This window comes from Mirounga leonina, unplaced genomic scaffold, assembly GCF_011800145.1.
Source record: "Mirounga leonina isolate KUSES-001 unplaced genomic scaffold, KU_Mleo_1.0 Mir_91, whole genome shotgun sequence".
Taxonomy (NCBI): domain Eukaryota; kingdom Metazoa; phylum Chordata; class Mammalia; order Carnivora; family Phocidae; genus Mirounga; species Mirounga leonina.
The window spans coordinates 6,223,927-6,243,235 of record NW_023270839.1 but is presented as its reverse complement, the minus strand read 5'-3'; the positions used below and the strand labels follow the sequence as shown (position 1 = coordinate 6,243,235).

The window sequence follows — 19,309 nt, the reverse complement described above, 5'->3', positions numbered from 1 at the left end:
CCACATCACCCAATCTCTGCCTCTGTCTTCATATAATCTTCTCCTCTGTGCATCTGATCTCCCTTTGCTGCTCTTATAAAGACACATGTGATGTTACTTAAGTCCCACTAGAATAATCCAGGGTAATCTCATCTCAAAATTCGTAATTTAATCCCATCTGCAAAGACCTTTTTTTTCCAAATAAGGTAAAATTCACAGGTTCCTGGCATGAGGACGTGGACGTATCTTTGGCCTACCCTGATGTCCCTTACCCTCCCTTTGTTGTGCTATCATCACATGGGCTTTCTGTTTCTCAAACTGGTCTGCTCCCTTCTGCCCTAGGGAACAGTGTTTGCCTGTAGGCCCTGTTGTTCCCACCTCTTTCCCAACACCCCTAGTACACTCTTTTCCAACCGGCGCATCTGAGTTTCTCACTCACTTCCTATGGAAGACATTAAGCTCTGTGCTCTCCTTCAGAGAAATCAACTCAGTATTTCATAGCTGATTATTTAATTTATGGCTCTCTCCCCATCTAAATGCCACAAAAGCAGTTTTGTTTTTGTCCATGTAAGATCTCAATAAATATTTACTGAACAGATGAATCTAACTCGAGCTCAGTGGAGGCCATAAGGCTTAGAGTTGCTGATATAATAGCAGAGGTCAGCGTCTTCTTCAAAATGGGGACAGAGAAAAGGCTAAGGGTGTGCAGATGTGGAGTAATTAAGTACTATTGGCTGTTCCTAGGCGGAGTGGGGGTGGCATTGGAGGAGCGGAGGCGGAAGGAGAGTGAGCTCCCAGGGTGGGCTGATGACCCCTGTAAGGGCTGCCAACTAACAAGAAGAAGGGGGATAGGGAGTTGGTCATCCACCATCAGAGATGAAAGTGACCAGTACTTTTCTATGGAAAACAGGCCCACCTATCATCTCTGGCATGCGTGTGAGGGGTTATGAAACCTAGGTGTGAAAGATTATCCCAGCTCCTTAACTAAGGTGACAACAGGGGACATAAAGTTATTTCATTCTAAGGAGGGTGGGTCCCAATGAGGAGGGTTGCTTTATTTCTATTTTATTGTAAAATGGGTTTGGTTAAGCAAGGTGGGAGGCAGTGGCTGAAGAAATCCTGAACTGCTCTGCATGATGGAGAGGAAGAGCAGGCTCATCTGAGCAGAGCCCTACACACTTAATAAAAAAGCAAAAATTCCCTTGAGGCAGTGCAGCCAGGGCTCTGGGGAACAGAGAGTATTGCATTCTCTGCTGGTACATATGATGCAAACACTCCCATTCCTACAAAGAAACCCTCATGTCCCCCTTGCTCACCACTGCATTTCGCTAAGTGAAAGAAGCACGAAGACCGGCATGTGAGCTGACCCTGGTGTGACTGCAGACATAGAATGGTACGTACAAGACCCGGATGGTGAGAGGCTGATGACGTCTGGTTCCCCCTGCAATCCACCACCAGGAAGAATACAGACCACCTTTCCTATACAGTGAGGTTGCTATAAGGCAGTGGTGCTAAACTAAATGATCAATAATGTCCCCTTCGCTTCTGGTGATAGAGGAGTATTTTCTGAGGACGGGGACGTGTCCTGACACAGAAAGGGGCTTCAGGAAGCCCTTCTGTCCATGCATGGAGGTTAAGTGCTCAGGCTCTGGAGACAGAGGACTGGGTTTGAGTCCCTGCGCCAGGATTTATTGGCCCTGGGACATTTAGCAAGTTAGTGAAACCCCCCGAACTCCTCACTTTCCTCATCTGAGGAAAGGGGTTAACATGCACCCATGTCCCTCTGCTAGGGTTGGTAGGAAGGGAATAAATGAGAGCATACATAAGCATCCAGCCTTCTGTCTTTCAGAAGCTGCTTAGTCCGGTAACTGGCATATAAGTGTTCAATTAATGTTAGCTATTTCTATCGCTGTTTCCATCCGAAAGATCTTTTATGCTCAGCTACTGGTCTACAGAAATTTTGCTGAACATGGCAGGAAGGGAGGGTAACATCCTTAGGGGGATGCCTTGTAGACAGATGTTCCAGTGATCAACCTCCTTGCAGCCACTGCAAGGGACCTGACCAAGGAGTCCCCAGTCTGATGCCAAAGCTTCCACAAGCCACGCATCCAGATTCTTTTCCTCCAGCTGCCACAGCAGCCACTGAACCTGCTATAGCTCCCCATCTTCATCCCACTGGTGGAAGGAAAAGGCTTCAGTTTGATCATCTCTTTTTTGATCTGGCCCCTGCGGTCCCAGTTGCCTCCTTGGCTGAGAAGGACGAACAGGCTGGAAGGTCAATGCCCTGGCCACTTTGGGCATGATTGCACGGTGAACCGGTAGCACGGAATTCTCACCACCAGGAATGATTAGGGACATTCAAACCCAGGTGGCGAAGTGAAATTGGAGTCTGAGGCCTCAGCGGAAGCAGCCTGGGCAGGCCTCCGGTGAGCAGTCGGTAGCTGTGGTGAGGGAGGGATGGGGCTCCCCGAGGCACGGCACCCCTCGACTGGCAGGGGGTCTGAGGATCCAGCCCTCCATCTCTGAGCAAGCCCTCCTCCACAGAGGCAGTGCCAGGGCTCTAAACCAACGGGGGGAACCCGCAGGAGACGACTAGCACAAAACAGCAGCTTCACTTCACCAGCATCTACTCTGTGCTGGGAAACAGGCCAGCGCTGCATGCATGTCATCTCTGCACTTCACAGCCACACCGAACACTTGGCTTTACTGCTGAAGAAACCGAGGCACAGAGGGAATACCACACAGCGGGCATCAGTGCAAGATTCAAACCCAAGTCTGTCTGACCCCAAAGCCTGAGCGCTTTTTCCCCACTCTGTCATGCAGCTACTGGCTGCTGATCCCCAGGCACATCCAAAAGCACAAGAGACTGTCATCTCCAGCTGGCGAGTAACTGGGTAACTGAACATGAAGAAGACATTGCCCACTAGGTGTCTGGTCATGTGGGTCCATGGAATTAAGAAAAGCAAATCACTGCACCTTAGAGAAGACCGGAGTTACACAGAAAAGAAGATCTCGGGAAGGAGTTCATGGCCAAGTTACAGAGGCTGGCCCACTGGCAGCGGGGGGCTTCGCCACCGCCTGCGGGGATGAAGGGACACAGTTAAAATGCTACAGACTAAGGCCTCAGATGCAGGCTTTTACTGGTGGAAGAAAATCCAAAATGAATGGCATTAGTTTGCATAAAAATGAACACAGAGAAAATAAAATGATACACCAGAAATTGGTTTTCCGAAGTTTCTTTTATATCCTTAAGCGTGTTATCAGACTGCTCAGAATTCAAGCTCTTTGGGGACTGGGCGCAGACCTGCGAAAGCTGGCTGTTGCCTACCAGAGGCCAAGGCTCTCCACCCAAACAAAGACATTTTAAGAAGAAAGTAAAAGTTGATAGGATATCGGCTTAAAAACAAAAAAGCTCTCACACTGACCACTGGGCGAGTGTTCGTGCACTGTGTTTTTGTAATACACTGATCAACCAGGACTTCAAAAGAAAATACTGGAACTTAGCTCTTAACAGGTCCAGCACTCATGCTGAGGTCAGGGCCGTGGCACTTTGGGTGTCACCATAAAGCAAGCAGATGTGGTTCCCACTGTATTCTTCCCCTGAAGGGACCACTGCTTAAGCGCTCAGTATATTCTCCGGGCTCATAAGCAATCTGAAGAGGGATGTGCACTTTGCATGATCCTTCTCCCCTCCCCCATACACAGACAAGCTCTGTGCTTAACTGTCAACCGGCGTTCGTGGAGGCCTATGGTGTGCCAGGCTCTCTACGGGTGGCTTTATTTAATTTCCACACTGAGCCCATGAAGTAGGAGTTGTCCCTGTTGTGTAGGTGAGGAAAGTGGTTCACGGAGGGTAGCTACATTCTGCGGCCACAGCTAGAAAGGGGTATGGCTGAGATCCAAAGGAGAGTTGTGTCTGACGCCAGTCCTGCTCTTCTCCACACTCAAACCTTGCGGCACATTTAATGACATTAAGCATCCAGCCTTCTGTCTTTCATCTGAAACTCCATTAGCTTGTTGCTCATTTGCTCTTCAGAAAAGATGGGTAATCTCCATCTTTAGAAGGGATAATTTCATACAAGCCAAGATGCAGTGACAAAACTTGTAATCAGGCTCCTAATATAATACGTGTCGAGCTCCTTGGACTAGAAGCCATCTTTGGCCCCTCCAGAAAATTTCAATTCCTGTTTCAAAGTCACCAGTTGCTTTCTTGCCTTTTCCAGTTCAGTCCCTGACAGATGACCGAGGATTCTCATTCCTTGTCACCAACAGAAGGAGGCTTTCAAATGTCAGATGAGGATGATGAGGAAACTAACATTTATTAAGCATTCATTATATTCTGGGGCCAAGCAAGGCTGTTTATGTATGTCTTCTCACGTATCTTTTCAGTCCTCACGATAGTCCTCCAAGACAGATATTTGTAATCACCATTTTGCACAAGTGAAAACTGAGGCTCAGAAACACCAAGTTGATGCTCTCTAGCTTACACAGCTCCCACACTCAGTCAATAGAACCCAGATTCAAACCCACATTTTTTCTGTCTCCAAAGCCTCTGCCCTTACACTGAGTTACCTCTGATTGCTTTGATCCTAGAAATGGAAGACGCACAGACTATGCACAAAGAACTCTCACTTGATTAGCCATTTCTGGGCCTAGGTTTTCCCCCATTTGTTACTCTGCATGACAGAAAAGAGCCTCATATCAGAAGGGCTTCTGCAACTTCTTACCAATATGGTGTACCTGACTTGTCAGCATATACACAGAACTCTCATCTTTTCAAGACCCATTAGATATTTAGGAAAATGAGCTCTCCAAAGCATCTCTCATAAAAGCAAAACTTGAAAATTCTTTTTTTTTTAAGATTTTATTTATTTATTTATTTGACAGAGAGAGAGACAGTGAGAGAGGGAATACAAGCAGGAGGAGTGGGAGAGGGAGAAGCAGACTTCCTGCTGAGCAGGGAGCCCGATGCGGGGCGCGATCCCAGGACCCCGGGATCATGACCTGAGCCAAAGGCAGACGCTCAACAACTGAGCCACCCAGGTGCCCCCAAAACTTGAAAATTCTAATTGGGCTCATGAGATTAGGCTAAAATTAGAGTAATCCAAGTCACCAATCTAAGTAAATCATTCCAATCCAAATCTTATGTTTAAGACTGCACAGACCAAAGTATTTATGACACTAACCACACTGTATAATGCCAAGGGCTGTATCCTCAAAAGACTTCAAGTACTACCATCCTATGCTTACCTCTAGGCAAAAATTAAACTGGTCACAGGGAAATTTAAACTCATTTCTGCAAAGCTCTCCCCTTGCTTGTGACCTGCAAAATATTTCCAGTCCAGACTCAGAGAACTCATTTTATGGGGAAGAAGATGCCTTTCTTCCTCTGACTTCAACATTCACAGAGCTGTACTGCAGCTCAAAATAAAATCAGATTTTGGAAGGAAGCGAGTTTGAAATATTATATAGAAAAATCTTGGCAATAAGATCCCTATCATGTCACAGTCTTAAAGCCAGTGAATTTTATCTGGAAGGCTGGCTAACAGTGATTTAAGAAAACACCACAAACACACCTTTTGGAAACTAAAGGAGGCATTTATGACCCGAAGTGCCCTCGGTTATTAAGTTGATTTATGAAAATGATGTAAGGCTCCTCAGTGTCAGGTTGCATTTTTTTCTGTTACACTCTTTGTAAAAGTGCTAAAACCAACAGCAGCCAAATTAAGTGAACTCGAAGTCCATTTAACCAACTGACTTCTAAAATTCGAGGTGAAAACTGTCACCATACAAGAAGTTTCCAAGTAAGAGTCCTTAAGTATCCACGCTGAACAAATGAATGCTTCCAACAGATACACAAGGAAATAAGCACTATAGAGTAATGATCAAAACAGGATGCCCAGATGTTTACCACTTATCACAGTGTGTGTACCAACCCCAGACCTAATGCCCTGAGAAGGTGTATATTGGGCAGTAGTAGTTGCTCAGTAAGTGCTCTCGGTGTGACGATCACCAACACCAATAGCTTTAGAGGGGATGCCACTTTCTGCAAATGCAAATGCCCTCGGAAAGGTATTCAAATTATTATCAGTCTTTAAAAAAGTTTTCGTAAACAATATTATCTCTCTCCTAACCCGGTCAGTTACTCTGGAGGAACTGTGTTTTTCATTGCGTTGGTGGAAATGAGAAAACAATTTTAGAGTGAGGGAACAGTGGCCAACCACGATGGGTTGCAAAAGAGACCAATGGAGATTAGTACCTAATAGTAGTTGAATAGGACATGTGAAGTGAGGAGCAATGCAGAAAGGGGCAAAGATAATCTCTGAAACACATGCAGAAAATCAAGTCCAATCTCAGAGCTAGGTTATTTCCGAAAACAAAAGTGATCTTTTTTAATAGTTCCAAATTCCATGGAAAAGGGGGTATTGGGACATCTGTTTATCTTTATGTAAGATGGGGCACTTTTGAATGTTTTTTTGTAGACCTAGTACAGTCTCTGAATTTAAGTTCAAAAAATTTCATTCCCAAAGAAGATTGGCATAGCCGAGCTATAAGTAAATGGTCTATACGATTCTGACATATGATATATAACCCCTGACAAAGGAACGTACTTATGTACAAAAAAAGGAAATGTACTGTCTCCAACAGAACTGCTCATAGGGGAACCAGGGACTTTCCTATATCAGCAAAGAATGAGGATCCCCTGGATGAATCAATAAATGTCAGGTCCAGAAAGGAAATACAAGTTTCCCTGTTTTAAACAGTACAAAAGGCCAAAAGCTTCAGAACTAAATAAACCAGGCCCGACCTGATGATAGTGGACTAAAAGCAACTAAGTCAAGACGTTTACATCCAGTCCAAATCAAACCTAGTATTAAAACTGAAACAAATAACTGTTTCAACTGAATTTTAGGTTCCAAAAGGAGAGCCCATCACTTGCAAATACCAAGTGCTAAGCCCTGTGACAGGCCCCTTGCCTGTTAGGACATTTAGTTCACATAGCAGCTGGCTGGCTCTTGACCTTGCAGAAAGCCATGGAATCACTAGGGGTGGGCTGCAGGGCAGGAAGTGTGGGCTGAGGTTGATTCCAAAGGGCAGCTGTATGCTCACTACTTTGGGCAACCACCTCTAAAAGCCAGAGATTTTAGAACAGATTACAGTCCATTGGTGAGAAGTAATTATTACTGTAGCAAAGGTTTCCGTCTCTCAGGACTCCAGCTAGGGCTCGCCAACCATTTTTAACTATGCATCTTCTCAATAAAAAATTTATGAGTATTAACTGCCAATATACGCATATTTGTAAATTATACACTCGGATTACTGGTCTAAAATATTATGGTGATTATAAAGCATGCATGAATATATAAATTGGAAAACAATTACATTTTAAATAAAAATTCTATTGTTTTTGTCTCTTAACCCAGTGGATCTGGTGGCGCAGTACATTTGGAGACAATCGGCACTCTGGCCTTCCCCCTCAAACACTCTCACTGGGCACTCTCCACTTTATGGATCCGCACGCCCATAGGAAGTAACAGAGAAGGGGAATAAGAGTAAACACTTAGCCTTGACAGCTGAACCCATACCCAGTGTCTTGCAACATTCAAACCCTAGGAGAGACATGGCCACTTGCATGATTAGCAGCCAAGAGGCTCCTCCCAGGAGTGAGTGGTACAAATTGCTCCTGGAGAGACACGTGAAAAGGAATAGCACGGAAATCTGGCCTCAAATTCAGCTTAACCACTAATCCATCTCTTTCTCATCTAACCCACTTCAGAGTCGGTCCCAAGGTCAAAATCCAAACTGGCAAGAAGATTTGAACATGCCGTTTTCCTTTCTTTGCCTTACTGTAGTTGTTTATGATGTCAAGCAAGCCATCCACCCCCTGTGGGCCTCAGTTTTCATGGGAACACTGGTGTCTGATTTGGGAATGACTAAAGATTCTACCAGATATAAAATTCTAGAGTTCTAAATGAAACTTCCTAAGAAGTTAATTTCTCTCAGCCTATTTGCTCAGTAGGTCCAAATGTTGGATCTGATATAATGCCAGATGTGAATCATTAATTAAATGCACTGACCTAGAAAAACAGTATGCATATGTTTGGTTGACATTTACTACTTCCTCCATTCCTCATCTAACAACAATATAAGATGTCTAATGAATCTGTAAATGAACCAGACCAAAAAGGTGAAGATCTGCCTCTTTTGAGGAGCATAAGGGCTCACTCTAGGTAAGACACAGACCTTCTTCTTCTCTTTCTCTGCAAACACACACACACAAATACACACACGCACGCGTGTGTGCTTGCGCGCGCGCACCCCTGCGTAGACCTGCAAATGCAGAGGGAAATGAAATAATGCCCTAATCCTAATGGAAGCAGGCATCACATGTACCTCAAAGAGAACTTGATCTAGAACTTTGTGAAGTATCATGGGGATGGTTAACTGGCCGTGAAGCACACAAAACACAATGGGATATTTTACTTTTAAGGAGTTCTGGCAGATGTGGGTTTTGAAATAAACTCCCGCTGGTCCACCACTGAGCCCTGCACAGAGCGCATAGTGCTGAGGTTCCAGCCTCACCCCACCACTCGCTGGCAGTGTGTACGTTTCCTTTAACAAGTAGCCCGTGTGATTCTCAATGTCCTCACCTGTAAGATAGGTATTACCAAAAAAAAAAAAAAAAAAAGGGAAGACCAAATTCCTGATTTCTCTTTTTTTTTAAGACTTTTTAAAAAAAAGATTTTATTTACTTATTTATTTGAGAGAGAGAGAAACAGCATGAGAGGGGAGAGGATCAGAGGGAGAAGCAGGCTCCCCGCTGGGCCGGGAGCCCGATGCGGGACTTGATCCCAGGATTCCAGGATCATGACCTGAGCCGAAAGCAGTTGCTTAACCAACTGAGCCACCCAGGCGCCCCAAATTCCTGATTTCTCAATGTGAACATTGAAAAAACAAAACATCCAGCAACAGATCAAAGGATAAATACTCTATGGTATTCAAAAATCCATTAAAATTACCTTTACAAAGAGTGGATAATAAAAATTTTTGTTACTGTGTTAAATGAAAAAGAGAGGACCAAACAGAAAATTACAGAGGGGAAGAGTACTAAAAAACAAGAAGCTGAAAAGCCAAAATCATGATTTTTCCTATTGTTGTTTGTTCTTTTTGTCGGTGGCACTTTCTATGTTCCTGATAACACACGTACATATACTGGGAGAAAGACACTTAAACAGTCATGGATCCCCAAACACAGTTGATTCTTACCTACCTGCAAGATGGAAAAGATTCTGACCAGAGAAAAACACTTATATAACTGCTGCTCGCTCGTATTAGCTGGAAGCCAGAGAGGGCCATTCTCAATTCTATTGCTTCCTTTTATGAAAATGAGAACTCAGATCTCAAGGCATCAGGGCTTGCCATCTAAGACCCACCTGCCAAGCACCCTCCCCACCCAACCCCGTAGACTTCTGAGAGCAGCATAATTTGTGAAACTGAATATAGACATCGAAATGCAGTTGGACTTGGGGTCTATAACCTAAGCCACATGGGATCCATGTGTGGTGGATGAAAAACAATTTGAGTTAAAAGCATATGTGTGTGGGGGGAGGGTAGTATGAATATTCTGAGAGTTTTAATAAAACCAGAGTTTCCATTTTTCCCCTGAAAGTCCTTTTTAAGGAAATAAAGAACTGAATACGATTCCTGTGGGGAAAGAGCACTCAGGGAAAGTTTTGATATATTCAGTGCCATTAAATGGTCATTTATTCCTCTATAATATGAACTTTCTTCAGGAGAAACACGCAGGTACTTCACAAATTTAGCTTCCCCACTGTATGTTACAATGGAAGCATTTATAAATTGCTCATTTTGGATGATTCTAAGAGCCTGAATAAATCAGGGAAATCCATATTTTCTGCTTAGTAATTGGGCTGATGGGTAGAATAAAAACTCCTGCTCAGTAACCTGATGAATTCCAAGAGAAAACAAGATCACCTGACAGCAACTTAGTGTGAACAACAGCAAGAAAAACAAAAACAAAAAACAAAAAACGAAAAGGGCCAAACCAGTTCCAGCTGGTAGAACCCAGAGTGAATGTGTGAGCTCACAGACCGGAGCTCCGCCCCAGAAAGTGTGTCCATGGTGCAGTCTTAGGAGAGTGGAATATTGCCTGATTCCCCCCAGCCCAAGGGCACTTCATCCATTCCACCGGGGACAGAGAGGTGTCTACAGCCTGGTTCCTACCCTCTAGGGGCCGGCAGTTTGGGGAGGTAAACAGAAAGCAAACCGACAAACACAATCCAGCAGTGCAAAGTGCTATTACGAATAGGACATGGGAGGCCGGGGAGAGATGTGCTCATGCTCAGAGCACAGTTAACTAGCTGGTCATTTATTCTTCACGGTACTGGACAACCTGGAAAGCTCACTGTCCTTGGGGTTTCTTGCAGAAAATTCTGCATATGGTGTAGCATGACTGTAATGGAGATGGATTCTGGGAGATGACTATCACTCATACTTGTTCTCTCTTTAAAGGAAGGGTAACAGGAAAGACTTGGGCAAATAAGAACCTGATCTGGGCTGAAAAGCTGGGTCCACAGGCGTTTGTACCAGCCTCTCCCACTTCTGCTGTTTGCTTAAAGTGCACTTGACTGACCCCAGAGAATGTTTTGGTTTATTTTGTTTCCAATTTTCTTTTGATCCCATGAAGATAGGTGCAGGAAAATAACATCTCCCATTTCAGGGACAGGAACTCCATCAACTAAGCCAGTTCTAACTCCCCACAAAGTTGGATAAAGAGTCCTAAACACAACGACTTCAGCATCCAGTATACCCAGTAAGGCACAAACACCCATGAAATCAGAGGGGAAATCTTCAGACTTCCAGAAACACAAGTGTGATGTGCCCCCCACCCTGCCCACTCCATTTCTAGGTTGGCAGGGGCTGGTGCAGAATAATTTTGCAACACAGAGAATTAAGAGAAGCTTGGTTTAGAAATCGGGAGCCAGGATGACCGTGAGCTCCCTGGCAGGGATAGGACAAAGAGGGGAGGGGGAAGCAAGCTTGAGAGGGAAAGGGAAAAAAAATATGGAAGGTGAGGGAGGAAACTGCCAAGACAAATCTGGGCTTTCCTGTGGTTCTGTCTTCTGTGACATGGGTCACAGAAGCCTGTCACAGACGTGTATTAATGTGTTTTCTAAAAAAAACTGCAGATGAATTACTTTTGTATGGCAGGAGAGATGGGTGTCCCATTTAATGTCCAGATAATAACGTTGCTCATAAAGCTGAAGACCTCCCATGTATCAGGCCTTATTTACATACAGATATTGTTCAGTTCATCTTTTAAAAGCCCTTGGGGGGACATAGATATTATTTCCATTTTACAGATGAGAAAACTGAGTCTCAAAGAGCTAATACAGCCAGTATTTCCCCCTCTGTCAGTCTTACCCCGAAGCCTGTGTTTTGTACAGCTGGGGATAGAAGAAAGCAGGGAGTAGCAGTGACTGGCAGCATCCTGGAGTGTGTCTGACTACACGACCCATACATGAAATCCTGATGATGTTCAACTTGCAATGTAACAGCAAAGAGCACCAACTTCTACAAGCGGCAACTCAGACAATCACCACCACCAAAGAGGGCATCTGCATGGATTCAGACCCTGCCTTCCTGGTCGGTGGCTGCTGCCAGGTAGACAGCGGCCTACCAGCCATGTTCCAGAAAGCAGAGCTGCCTCAGTTTGTAATCGCCCTAACCAATGCTTGCTCTTACCTTTGCCATCAGTCAACATTAATCAAATTGAACATAAGTGACTCCGCTGTGAGATTCCTGCTCTTAACAGTGGGCTGTGTGGTAGAAGAGCACACAGATGGAGTTTCCTTTTTAAATGAAATGTTTTGGCACCAGTCTCTGTCAAGAGTTTTCCCTTGTTTCCATCTGGCTTTAGTACTGGAACGCATACATGAGAGAATGGAAAAAGAAAACTCCGTTGGCGTGCTAAACCACTAGAAAAGCTCAAGTGGTTGACAGCATATCCTCTAAACCCTCAGAGATTAAAACACTTTGCTCAAGGAATGCTGTCACATTGTTTTTAAGGAAGGGGAGAGTTCTGTTTCTCAGACCGAGCCCTGTCCTGGAAAACAAATTAAAAAGCGTGCACACTTTGGAGGGCCATGGGCCCAGACGTCCGGACGTCTGTCCCTGTGCCGTGGGCTCTCCAGCTGCCGGGCCCTGTGCCGTGCACTCACCCACCTGACACCTTGGCTACTTCGTCTGCAAAGCAGAAGCCACATCACAAGACCGCTGTGAGGATTACATGAGATAATACCTGTTAAGGGCTTAGTTATCCATTTTTGGAATGTCCTATTCACAAGGCTTTAGGAGACACAAATATTATTACCACCAGTTTTCATAGGAAGAGCTCTAGAACCACCAAGGAGGCTCTAAAAAAATGTTCAGACATCCACTTTTTTTCTATTACATAACTGAACAAAACAAGTTCATACATGGCAGTGTTCCTGTCAGGAGCCTCTCAGAATTTCCCTCTCCGAATTTTCTCTGAGAGTCAAACACACCCACTGTCATTCTGATATGCTTTCTTAACAGTCCGGGTATTGGCGTATAGGACCGTCACCATCCAGCCGAAACCAACCAAGGCTGTAGGAAGGCAGAGTAATACCAAGACAGGATTATCACTAAAGTTGTGGAAGGAGGGACAGAAAGGAGGTCTGGTTTGGGAAATTCTCTCTCATAAAATTCTTCTGTGGGAGGAGAGCACAGTGGCTAAGGGGATACAGATCCACAATCAAACTACCTGGGTTCAAATCCCTGTTTGGTAACTCATAAGCTGACGATCTTGGGCAAGATAATTTCCTCCTATATGCTCAGTTTCCTCATCTACAAAATGAAGACAGTACTGTTATCTACCTCGTAACACTGCTGTAAGGATTAAATGAGTTAATATATGTAAAGCAGAAGGGATCATGCATGATATAGGAACCCAATAAATACCATTACTACTACTAGTATTATTACTACCACTAATTCAAAGGTGGGCTTGGTGCCAACCTGACTGTACTACGCACTGAATCAAGTGATAAGTGCATGGCAGGATCTTTGTGGCCAGAGGACATTTCAGAAAACCCTCTCCCTACTTTTAACTCCACCTAACCAAGGATTATTGTTACAAACGTTTTCATCTAATATGTCTATGCACATACACAAAAGAGCCCAATTCTCCATTGAAAGTATAACAGGATACTGCATTTTTATAAAATAAAAGAGGATCTAGAAAGAATTATAATCAAGGTAGTAGAAATAACTTTTTATTGCATTGTCTTCTAGAGCGACTTAAAGTTTTTTTTTTTTTTTAAAGATTTTTTATTTATTTATTTGACAGAGAGAGACACAGCGAGAGAGGGAACACAAGCAGGGGGAGTGGGAGAGGGAGAAGCAGGCTTTCCACTGAGCAGAGAGCCCGACGCGGGGCTTGATCCCAGGACTCTGGGATCATGACCTGAGCCGAAGGCAGACGCTTAACGACTGAGCCACCCAGGCGCCCCGAGCGACTTAAGGTTTTATGGCTGGATTTATATGCCAAATCTCTCTAATAAAGAGATGCATATTACAAATGTAGGAGAGTTTATTAGTCAATAACCTCACAAGTGATAAGACAGTGTAGGTCAAAACTGTTCAATGTCTTATCAGTTTTGAAGGGTTAGGGAGGAATCTACTCCTTAAAACATGGCCCTCTCTATAGCACACCCCTTTCATGACCTAAGTCAGAAGAAATGAGGTGCTAGGGCAGTGCAACCATGGCCAGTTGGGTAAAAAGGACTGGCTGGATTTCCCAGTCTGTCACTCCCAAAATGGTGAAGCTGGGATGTCATGACTTTTGATGAACACTGGTCCCTTCATCTGTGAAATGAAGAACATACCACCTAACAGACAGGAATGTTGTGAGGATTAAGTGGCATTACAACAAATAATACAAACAAGACAAATGATTTTTATTTTTTCTACATAATTTTCTGAAAGATTCATAGTTTCAGTAATATTTACTACTTCTGTAATAAAGAATAATAAATAGATATCATTATTATACTTGCTTTGTATTTCTTCTTTCCCTGTGAATACATTTGTATACCTCTGAGTTCGGTGTGGATTTTTTCATTATCCTGGATAAGAACTTTTTGGAAAGTCAATTCACCATTCCTAAATAAACCATTCCTATCAAGGTCAAATTTCATCTGTCTTGTATTCTTCCCTTCTCTCTCTTCTAATATTTAGAGACCTTGTGATAAGAACCAGTCAGAATTAGAAAGTGGATAAAAAGAATTTCTTTCTAGGGGCCCCTGGGTGAGGTTGGTTAAGCTTCAGACTCTTGATTTCGGCTCAGGTCATGATCTCAGGGTTGCGAGACTGAGCCCCACATTGGGCTCTGCGCTCAGTGTGGTGTCTGCTTGAGATTTCCTCCCTCTCCCTCCATCCCTGCCACTGCTCACTCTCTCTCTCTCTCTCTAAATAAATAAATCTTAAAAAAAATTTTCTATGCCAGATCACTTACAATTAACTTTGCTTACCCCAATTCCAGTAACAACCTATAAAGAATGCTCTCAAACCCTCATAAATGCTTTAAGTGTCCATTTGGATTATTGACAGTCTGAATTTCTCCCTACATGACATGTATGGAATAAGATCTGGCATAAAACTTCCAAGGAGTTCAAAATCCTCAGACTCAGAACCCAAAGGAACCTTTTGAACTTGTCAGTTGAATAAAGTGAAGCCCAGAAAAATTCAGAGGTTTGACTATGGACAGTCAACACAAAAGAGACTAACAAGTATGTTTGGGATAGAATGTAGTACCAAGAATGTATCGTTATGTCAAGCAGACCGAGAAGACTTCTCAATCTCAGCTTTAGTATCTTCAGCATAATACTTTCCAAATACAGTATGTTTTACCACTACCCCTAGGACTGCGGTAGTAGCACGATCCAGATTTTGAAAAGTTCTCAAGGTGATTCTAAGGAACACCTAGGATTGGCAGCCACTGAGATAAAGAGCAGTACTGCCAGGTTCTAGGCTCCCATCCCACATCATTACCTTCCATCGGGGATCCATTTACATAAATTTTTTCACCAAAGACCATTCAGAACTGTTTTTTAAATAAAAAAATTTTGCTCTCTAAAAATCTGAAATCATTTTCAAAAGATTAAGATTTTGTTTCAAGAAAATATGTAAAAGAATGTATTAATCACAAAAATTAAAATTTCTTCACGCTTCTTTTTATGGGGACAATGAGTAGAAGCCAAGGTAAGATTTTTATCCACTTAGGATCAGGAAAATAGATTTTAAGAAATTATGGAATGTTCAGTAGATAACTGGCCTCTAATAATAAACTGCTTTTTAATTTCTTAGTATGTTTCCAGTTTAGTTTTATGGACCCAAATATCATGGAGGGGGCAACCAACTGTAGAAATTGTTGTGGGTGGGGCTCGCTTTATACTTTGAATGAGTTAACAGTTCTAAGTTTCAAAGTCTAAAGTATAATCAGGTATGTAGTAAACCACAGATTTAAATAACATCTTCTATTTAAGCACAGTGGATAGTGTATCTGTACTTGGCAATGTGCCAGGTGCTATAAGGTGCTTAGAAAGCACTGACATTTAGATCCAATTGATGCAAATTCAGGTTTACATGATGCATACCTGCTTCTGTCTGAGGGCTCAAAAAGGCCACCTAGGATAACTTCTCATTTGTATAAAGGAGAGGTTAGTTTCTGTCCTCCTAACAGAGCAGGCTAGAGATAAGGTCAAGAAACTCTTATAATCATCCAACTAGTGACTCTGTAACAGGTTTTTTTTTTTTAATTGACTTTGTGGGATATATTTACATATAATAAAAGATACCCATTTTTAGCATGCATTTTGAAGAGCTGTGAAAAATGTTTACACCCAAGTAACCACCACCATGATCAACATATAGAACACTTACACCACTGCAAAAAATCCCCTCATGCTTCTTTATAGTCAGTCCCCAACCCCAACCCTGTCGACCACCAATGGGCTTTCTGTTACTACAGCTTAAATTCTTTCCATTCTAGAATTTCATATAAATAGAATCATACAGCATGTAGTCTTTTCTTCCTTTTCTTTTTAATACAACATAAGGCTTTTGAGTAATCCATGGGTTGCTGCATGCACTGGTAATTCATTCTTTAGGGAACATTCCACTGCACAGAATATAATTCGTTTATTCATTCACATGTCAATGGACATCTGAGTTCTGATTATTGGTTATTATAAATAAGACTTATCTACCTCTGTGTACATGTCTTTATGTGGACATGTTTTTATTTCTCTTGGGTAAATACCTAGGACTAGAGTCTCTGAGTCAGAAGTGCATGTTTGAATTTACAAAGAACTGCCAAACGGTTGACCAAAGCAGTTATATCATTTTTACATTGCCACCAGCAAAGCGTGAGAGGGCAAATTGCTCCACATGCTTGCTAACACTTGGTATTGTCAGTCTTTTTAGTGTTAGCCATTGCCAAAAAAAAAAAGTGGAAACCCCAGGCTTTAAGAATGCAAATAAACCGGGCGCCTGGGTGGCTCAGTTGGTTGAGTGACTGCCTTCAGCTCAGGTCATGATCCTGGAGTCCTGGGATCGAGTCCCACATCGGGCTCCCTGCTCAGCAGGGAGTCTGCTTCTCCCTGTGACCCTCCCCCCTCTCATGTGCTCTCTCAAATAAATAAATAAAATCTTAAAAAAAAAACAAACAACCTTTAAAAAAAAAAAAGAATGCAAATAAACCAAAGCACGTCAGTACATAAGCGTCTGCACACCATTCAAGACGCCATTTGGGAAGTCCAGTGAGAAACATTAAAATTCTATCCTGGGGCTCCGTGAATGAACTGCAGAGATTATTTCTCTCCTTACACAATCATGGCTAAATAACCCAAGAAAGATAATCTTATTTCCCCTGCTCCAGCATCTTTCTGGATTCCTTCAGAGGATATGCAATTCTCTCCAAAAATAGTAACTCTTATGATCACAGACCTCAACCTCACAGATTTTAAATTCTGCCAGACACTGGGGGCGGGGTGGTGGTGGTGGTGAAATCCACACACACAAAAATCAGGAAGACACCGGATATATAAAATACCCATGCTTACATGCGTATGTTGGCAAGCTTTGAAAGCTGGGATAGTCTTCCCTTAAAAAAATTTAACTCCTTCTGTTTGAAAAATGGTTAAATACTATTTGCAGACATTGCCCTAATTTGAGCAAATTTTGCCCGTTCCAAATGGAGAGCTGGTTTGCATCAGGCAAATCGCAAGAGCAGAAGAGCCTGGCCTCCCAGAAAGCTTGGTGGTTCACACTAATATCAGGAAAGATGCTCTCCTTCCAGGGCTCTGCTTCCACTTTGCAGCCGCCTATGCGATTCGAGCTACAAAGAGGTCATCCTTAGATTGAGTAGGAGAAAAGGAGCAACTCAAAATCCTGCGTAGTCTTTTAATGAGGCTGCCCTTCCCTCTGCTTAATGTTCGTGGCTCATACACAATCTCTTTTCAGAACCAGGGAGGTTCTACTTTTCTCGTAGCTCTGGCTTCTTCCAGCCAGGCCAAATTCTCCTCACACATGCTTTCCCATCACTGCATTTTTTCCTTTTTAGCCTTTTCACAGTTAATAATCATATTTATTTTAATAACTAGTTGATTAATGTCTACTGCTCCTTTCCCATCAAACAAAGTAAGTTTCATGGGTTTTTCTCCTAACTGTATGCTCTGTGCCTAGAGTGCTCAGCACATAAAAAGTACTTAATAAGTATCTGAGTAATTAATTACTTGTTGATTAAAATATTACCTTATCAGAGATGTGACCAATATGCCTCTAAGCTTCACATAAGCTAGAAGATAAAGAAGGCTGCTCCCTCCTCAATGAGAAGAAAAATCAAAATGCAAAAAACTTGGGGGTCAAAGTTGGCCTGGCCTTCTCCTGCCCCAACTTCCATTAAACCATCCGCTTAAATGTCAGATCTACTTTATCAACCTATCCTCTTGCAGTTCAAATCCATGCAAAGGAAAAAGACTATCAGGACAATTTTCCTCCATTAGAAGGGAATTCTGAAAAAGCAATTCTCATAGTTTCAAACTTTAAACGTGAAGTCTGGGTAATCGGCAAGGGAAATGCAGTTATTGGATAAGTCCGGGTCAGGATCTCCCATGGCAGGAGAAATGGCTCTGCTATTTCCGAGACAGGCAGGCAGAGTCCCTGTTTCACTCTTGCAGACTTCATGATCAGAAATAGGCTGACAGCAGGATATGCCTCACATGCAGACAGGACTGTAGTCTTTTCCAGTTAGAGGTATGTACCAGGCAAAACTCTAGGGACTTCTAGACCATCCACCTTTTCTTTAACTGCCCATCTTCAAGAAATCTCCATGAAACACAGACCGAATAAAAATTAATAAAATGAGAATCACTATGGGTCCCTACTCAGCTCATGTTCGGCTCAGCCCAAACATACACAAACATTTACTGTTAATGCATTCTATTCATTATTGGTGCAAGTAAAACTCTAGAATTGAAATTTAAGAATTTGAAGATTTTTTTTTTTTAAAGATTTTATTTATTTATTTGACAGAGAGAGACAGCGAGAGCAGGAACACAAGCAGGGGGAGTGGGAGAGGGAGAAGCAGGCTTCCCGCTGAGCAGGGAGCCCGATGCGGGGCTCGATCCCAGGACCCTGGGATCATGACCTGAGCTGAAGGCATACGCTTAATGACTGAGCCACCCAGGCGCCCAAGAATATGAAGATATTTTTAAGACCTGAATCTCATGAACAAAATACTAGGAAGGTAATCAGGAAAGGCTACTTCTTTCTTTCAATTAGTCATTAGGTATTAACTGAGGCCCTATTATATGCCAAGCACTGCCCAGTGTGCTAGGGGATGCAAATGTCCTCCAATTATAACCAAATTTTACTAATCTAAACCTTATTTGGAATTCAGAAAGAAAGACCAATATTTCAAGGTCAATTCTCTCACATTCATTTAAATAAAAGCTTTCTCCTAATCACTGAAAAGACATTCTTACCAAAAGGTTATGTTATCATTTTATTATAAACTAAGATACAGGGGCCCCTGGGTGGCTCAGTCGGTTAAGCATCTGCCTTCAGCTCAGGTCATGATCCCAGGGTCCTGGGATTGAGCCCGGCATCGGGCTCCCTGCTCAGCAGGGAGTCTGCTTCTCCCTCTCCCTCTGCTGCTCCCCCTGCTTGTGTTCTCTCGCTTTTTCAAATAAATAAATAAAATCTTTAACAAATATAAATAAAA

General features: G+C 42.9%; 1 protein-coding gene across 5 annotated transcripts in view; it reads right to left on the bottom strand.

Annotated features, from left to right (window-relative positions):
* The window catches only part of STXBP6 (syntaxin binding protein 6), a 244,853-nt gene that overhangs the window by 150,615 nt on the left and 74,929 nt on the right, over window positions 1-19,309 (bottom strand). The gene's annotated exons all lie outside the window — the stretch shown is intronic.